Source organism: Euphorbia lathyris, chromosome 5 (genome assembly GCF_963576675.1).
Source record: "Euphorbia lathyris chromosome 5, ddEupLath1.1, whole genome shotgun sequence".
NCBI classification, from domain to species: Eukaryota; Viridiplantae; Streptophyta; class Magnoliopsida; order Malpighiales; family Euphorbiaceae; genus Euphorbia; species Euphorbia lathyris.
Genome location: NC_088914.1, coordinates 21,774,488 through 21,781,757, shown reverse-complemented (window position 1 = coordinate 21,781,757; position 7,270 = coordinate 21,774,488).

Sequence of the window (7,270 nt, the reverse complement as noted above, 5' to 3'; positions counted from 1 at the left end):
GCTTTGTCCTGGATAAAGGCCACCAATCGATCCAATATTACAATCCTATCAGATTGTATGTCAGTGGTCCGAAACATATCACAATCAGCAACTCAACTTTCATACCTAGCTGATATTACAAATGAATGTATCTCTTTAATCCAAGATTTGAGTAATGTCTCAATATCTTTCATTAGACGATCATCGAACCATGCCGCCCATTCTTTAGCCCGGGCGGTTGATTCTAGGTCTGTTCGTGGAGAGTGAGATTACCCTCCTCCGTTCCTTAGCAATATTCTTTGTTCTGATCTCAATTAATAAAGTTATGATTATTTAAAAAAAAAAAACATATTTTTACCATTAAAAAAAGTAAACATATTTCTTTACCATTAAAAAAAGTAAACATGTTTAATTTTCTATTAGTTTAATGTTAGTTTCTAAAAAATGATAACATTTTTTACAATTTTAACGCGTTGGAGGCTAAAAAAATTTTGACCAGTCCTAACGGGCTGGACTTTGAAAATTTACCGTTAACCGCACGGTTAAAATTAGCCCCCCAAATTATTTTGTTAAAAATTATTGAATTTTACGTGATATAATATTTTTAACGTTATAAAAATTTATTATTAAATATTTAAGCCCGACTTAGTTTGAGTTCTGGTTCCGCCACTGGTATGATGCGGGCATGTAGTCGATTAGATGAAAGAAGACGAATGGTGAAAGAAGTTGGACCAAAAGGGTAATACACTAAGGGAAAGGAAAGCCCATTATGAAAAAAAAAACAAAGCTGACACGTCGTGTCAGTATGATAGAAAGTTTCTTATTCTTTTTAATCCATTGACACGCCGTGTCCACTGTTCAAAACGAAGGCCGTCTAGACGCTCAAAATCAAGAATCCGTTGCGATTTTCTCTGATTAGTCCCTATAGGCCTTTTTTTTTTGCTCATAGCCGATTTTTAGCCGCTTGAGCTCCGACCATACCATCTCGACGCCACTTAGACCGCCTAAGTGACGATGAAGAAAAATATTTTTTTTTATTTTGAATTTATTTTTTTCTTTATTATAATTCACTTTTGAGTTGTTTCAATGATATTGTTGTTGAAATGTTGATGTATGCACATTTTCGAAGATATATATTCCAAATATACATGTTTTTCTACATTAAATAGTTTTTAAATAGTATCATTTGTTAATTAACAAATCAAAAATACAAATCCGATTAATCCCCAACTAATCCATGATTAATCAGTGAGAGCTATGTCCGTCTGACAAGCGGCCAACGTTTTTTACAACGTTGGCCGTGTCGGACTCTTTAAAAAGCTTTACAAATCAGACTTGTCCCTTACTCCAGCTCCTTTCTAATTACAACTTTACCATCCCTTAATTACCATCCATGTCACCCATTTGCATATAACCCATTTTATCCCTTTAAGTTTTATATATTTAATTTTATGCATTTAGCCTTTTTGTAATTTTTCATTTTGGTTTTGAGATACTATAATTTATCTCTTTCTTTGTAATCAATTAACTTTCAATTAATAAAAAATTATAGTCTTCTCTTTGAAGCTTTGTTAAGGTTTCTATTTCCTACGGATTTAGTCTGTAAAGCATAGTATAATTAGATCATAAACATGATTAAATGTTTATCAAATGAAATAGATAAATGGTGGCATATCTAAACTGTGGCAGTGGGAAAGGGAGGGTGAGTAAGGAGACGGGGAAGATGAATCATCCCCTGAGGAGCCATGTTAGGATGATAAATCTTATTCCGGAAGCGAAACTAAGAATAAAAAGAGACATTGATTAGTGTATGTGTATACAATGTCATGTAGGTTCATTTATCTTAAGGAGAGAAGTTAATATTACTGTTGGAGGTCTATTTGAGAAATCCGGAGGGTAGCTGATTCTGATTTCAAATACACCCCTTTCATATGGGGTGTACTGTGGGCCTTTTATTCTGGTCGACCATTTGAAGAAGTTATCATCCAGAGGACCTGTTATCATTCAAGATAAGAAGAATCACTACAAGTAAACATAAGAAACCAGGAAGAGTTGAAGACAACATATGGATTGACATACCATCGATGGCCAAAAGCCACCCTGTGCTCTCAATGTACAGTTTCTCCATCTCAGCAATTATCTGTTGGAACAAGCTCAAGGTGATCTATTGTATAATGTAAGTTTTCTAGGTTGAATGGACACTGAACGATTGTGATATGCTTGTTATTTATAGTGATATGATAATGGTGGCTAAGTGAAAGGTCGTGAAAGGGGAAATATCTTAATTAGTGCGGTTAGGGTTATGTGTAATGATGCTATGTATTAATGGCCTGCATTGGGTTTTGCAGATATCAAGACTTTGGGATTATAGGTCTAATAATGACTCCAATATATGGATACATGAATTGATCGATTTTGATTCAGAATTTGGATATATATGTATTGGCTATTTTTTTAGTTTTAATTTAGGAATGTATGTTAAATATGTAAACAGATTATGAGTATTGATATCCAATAAAATTAAAACCATTGTTATACAAAATTTCACGTTCATATTTGAGTGTGTTAATTATTCAGGTAAAAACCAGAAATCTATATGAAGAAGAAGGCAAAAAGTGGCATTTTAATTTTAAAAAATGTCATATAAAGAACAATAAAAAGACATTGAAATAAACGAATCTGTCATCTGGAAATAAATACTTTGACATGATTGATTAAGACCTATGCCATCTAAAACAAGCTATGACGGCAGAAATTATTATATGAACTGTCATCTCAAATTCAATATCCAAATTTCCCACACGTAAACTTGACGGTTTTAATTATTAGTATGTCATGCGATGACATTAAAGGTGACGGTAATAATAAATAAGCTGCATCGTCATGTGTCGTACCGTCACATGACAGAACCTAACCGTCGTCTGAAGAGGCAACATACGGCAGCGAGCCCCGTGACAGATTTATATCTCGCGGGATGAGGGTTTTTAACTGTCGTCTGAAGGGGGTTTTGGCGTAGTGTTGATTGGCCCCTGAACTTTTAAAATATCCCGATAGACCCCTGAACTTGCATAAATTATTCAGTTAGCCCAATGAACTTGCGTAAAATATAATCAATTGATCACTCGCTCGCAAAAAAAAAAAGTAAGTTAAATGCAGAAAATGTATTGTACGTGTCTTAAAAAAAGTAAAACGACCAAATTAGGGGTATGCAGTTCTAATATTAGAGAAGACAAGTTATATAGTTTAGTAAGTAATAACTTTATTTTTAATTTATTTTTTAATTATGTAATAACATTCTAAGATGCGTGTAATACATCTTCCACATTTAACTTACTTTTTTGTGACCGAGTGATCAATTGATTACATTTTACGCAAATTTAGGGGGCTAACTAAACTTTTTATACAAGTTTAGGGGATTATCAGGACACTTTGAAAGCTCAGGGAGCCAATCAAACTTTTTGAACAAGTTCATGGAGCAAATGATGTATTAAGCCATATAATTTCTACCATTTGCTAACAGGAAATTTACAAATTTACATTTTTAGACTTTATCTAGACATGCTGCTAGAGTTGATTGTTCTACTACATTTTTCTAAAAATTCTTACAAACCCCTCATTTTTTCAATCATCTTCTTCTTTTTTGACTCATATTCTTCCCAATTTAATAAGCAATTTAAACTGAAAAAGAGAAAATAACACTCTAAAAGGATCATGTTTCAATTTAAGAACAACGAAGAAAACAGAAACATAAACAGAAATTAAACGCAACAAGGAAAATAGAAACTAATAGAATCGAAACTCGATTTCCGTATAATCTCAACTAAGAAGATAATGAGAAGAATTGTAATACATTTATTGGGAATACATACAAATACTTATAAAAGTTGTGTAATATTGAAAGTTTAGGATAAATTTAATGGTTCTCATTTCATAAAACGACCCAAAATTATAAAATTAGATCCAAAATAGTTTACATTTTATGATTTTGGTTGACATTTTATAAAATGAGAGCCTACATTGGATTCTCATTTTATGATTTTTGTTTGCATTTTATGAAATGAAATTTTTTTTATTACTATTAAATTACGTTTGTGTTTATATTCTAACTGTTAAATATAATTTTAAATATAAATTAAATGAATAACACATTTCTTATATAATTTAAATGAAAAGTTTTTTATTACTTATATAATTTTTTTTTTGAAGAAAAACTCAATATATTAATAACAGAAAGAAGCATTCCGAATTAGAATGCTTCGAATGAATACAGGACTAGTCCAATGAACAAAAGAATTAGTTATATAATTTTAAATAACACATTTTTAATTGTATTTGAAAATTTAATATGTGTGATTATATATACATTTAATCTGTAAAAATCTAAAAAAATAAGAACGTAGCTTTGGGAGAAACTGTATTTTACACAAAAAGTACACCAGACCTATTAAAAGAGGTTATTTATACACATTTAATTTTTAATACTAATCAACTTTTATTTATATATATATATATATATATAGTACTCTACATACTATTAGAAAAAACCTTGTATGAAACTTATAATATGCACAAAACCCAACAAAATAGTCATATGTGAATTCAACAGATATAGCTTTTATTTTTGTTAGGGGTCTCTGGTTGCTCCTTTTCACACTTATGTTTATCTTTTCACTCCCAAATGAAGAGTTTTAGATGTTTGGTAAGTAACATTCTCTTTACCTTTTACACATGAAATGTAGCATTTTACAAAAATAGTGAATCCATACTTTTTGAAAAATCAACTTTTTCCAACATGAAACAGTTCATGCTCATATTTGCATTTCCACTTCAAAAAGAAGAGTTTTAGATGCTTGGTTAGTGACATTCTGTTTGCCTTTTACATCTGGAAAGTAGTCTTTACAAAGCAGAGAATCCCTGTTTTTTGGAAAACAGCAAACATTTCATACTCATGTTTGCCTTTTCATTTAAAAAAATGAGAGTTTTAGGTGTTTGGTTAGTGACCTCATGTTTGCCTTTTACACCTGAAAAATAGCATTTTACAGAAACAGTAAATCCCTACTGTTTGGAAAATACATTTTTCCAACGACAAATAGTAGGTAAAACAAACAAATCCTTAATAAAAAAAATAATAGGAAAATAATAATTAATTGGATACTTAACAAGAAAACATTAATGTAACAAAAGAAGAGAAGAAAGAATTGGTGCATTAGTAATATTTTTGGGTGCTTTTTATGTTTATTTTGTTTTTGACAAAGTATCATTACTTGATGTGTTTTCATCATTGAATGATGGAATATAAAATTAATCTAATGGTGAAAATACACAAAATAAGGCTAGCCTTTACCATATTTTTGTTATATTAATGTAAGAAAAATATATATGTTTTATGTTCGATTTAAATTAAGAGATAAACAAAAAGTGGTAAAGAGTAGTAAACAAGTTCTGTTGTTTATTTTATTATTTTTTCAAAAACCACATCATATGTTTATTTTTTATTTTTTATTTTCCATGCACTATACCAAGGGTGAACTCATATATTAAGTTTCTTTTTCTTCTAATAAATACACTTATATTAATGAAATAAAAATTCATATACATTTTCTCCCCACAATATATTTAATATTTATATAAAAAAAGTTAAATCAACAGACAATAATGTCAGACTGAATAGATTCCACCATCTAATAAGCAAATATAAGTTGAACTTGTCTCTCAGCATTACATTACATTACGTAACATATAATGTCAGACGGAATAGATTCCTCCATCTAATAAAAAAATATAAGTTGAACTTGTCTCTCAACATTACGTAAGATGCTTAAATTTATATATCCAGTGAATATTTTGAAAAAAAAATTGGACAATGGAAAAATTCTAAACAACAATTATTTTGAAAACTACTATAACTACAATTAAAACCAACATGTTAAGCTAATATTTATCATTCTTAAATATAGGCATATTGAGTTTGATCTACTCATTAAGAAGCTTATGAAGCCTTTTTTCTTAAAGAGTAAAAGAAGACATACCAGGTAGGCTAATTAAGATTAGGAGACATTAATGCTTGGATTAGTACTTGTGGCTGCTGCTGCTGCTGCTGCTATAGGAGATGATGAAAATTAGGGTTGATATGGAACCAACCGCAGCTCCACCTTTTCAAATTATGATTCCAAGAATAGAGTAGAATAAATCAAAGGAAAATATTAGATATTCCTATCTGTGCCTCACACAAAAAGACAAAACTACGACGGCTGGTATAACCTTTTTCATAAATTACTATATAAATAAAAATTGGAAAAAGATATTTTGACTTTCTTTTATCTTAAGATTAATATAGCATTAAATTGTTTATATTTCAATTTGACTAAATTCAATATTTGAATTTGAGCAGGGGTGGATCCCTCCGGCAGTTTCGCCCCCTTAATATTAGTCTATATAGATTTTATGTAATAATATTTCATTGTTTAAAGGTAGATGAAATAGTTAAAATGATTTACTTTTTTTTAAAAGGTCCTCGGTTCAATTCCCCTCAACCTCAATTTATTTTAGAAAGTGTTTATTTATTTAAATTTTATTTTTTAATAATTATAAAACTATGTTACCATTATTAATTTATTTATTTATTTTCATTACACTTTTGAACTAATTTTTATTATGCATTTTTGATGCGTGCCGTCTAGTGGTCGTATTTCTTTACGACGAAATGTATGTATATTACGATGATTGCGTTACGACCATGGATGTGGTCTTTCTAAATGCTCTCTATTTACTAGACGTCACTACTTAGGGGCAAGTGTACCACGTCGTATCAAGTAATAATCCGGTTAAGACCGGGTATCGAATCCACGGGATTTATAACTGCAAGTATTAAACGACTCGGTTTTATACGTTATTTAAGTGGTGAATACTTTGAGGTTGGTGTGAGACACAACTACAAACTACTCCTAACTACGTGTGAGGCGAATTTATATAACGAAACTCTATAGAGTGATGTGAATGCGATAGGTTATAACTATGACAAATAATGACTTCTAATGTTTATACGGTTGATGGTCTGCTCGTGCAAAGACGACTACGTGTAGAGAAACCGACCCGTGAAGTACTTAGACTACGTGGTTCCTAGTCAAGGCGTGTCTAATGCTTGGGATCAGAAATTAGGGTCCGTAAGTTCCGTGGCTTGTCAATTCCTACGGTTTCCGGTTTGTCACTTCCGGTAAGGCAACACCTATATGAATCCCTAAAGATAGCCCGAATGGCGTCGGGAATCGCGTTCTCCTACACAATAATCAAT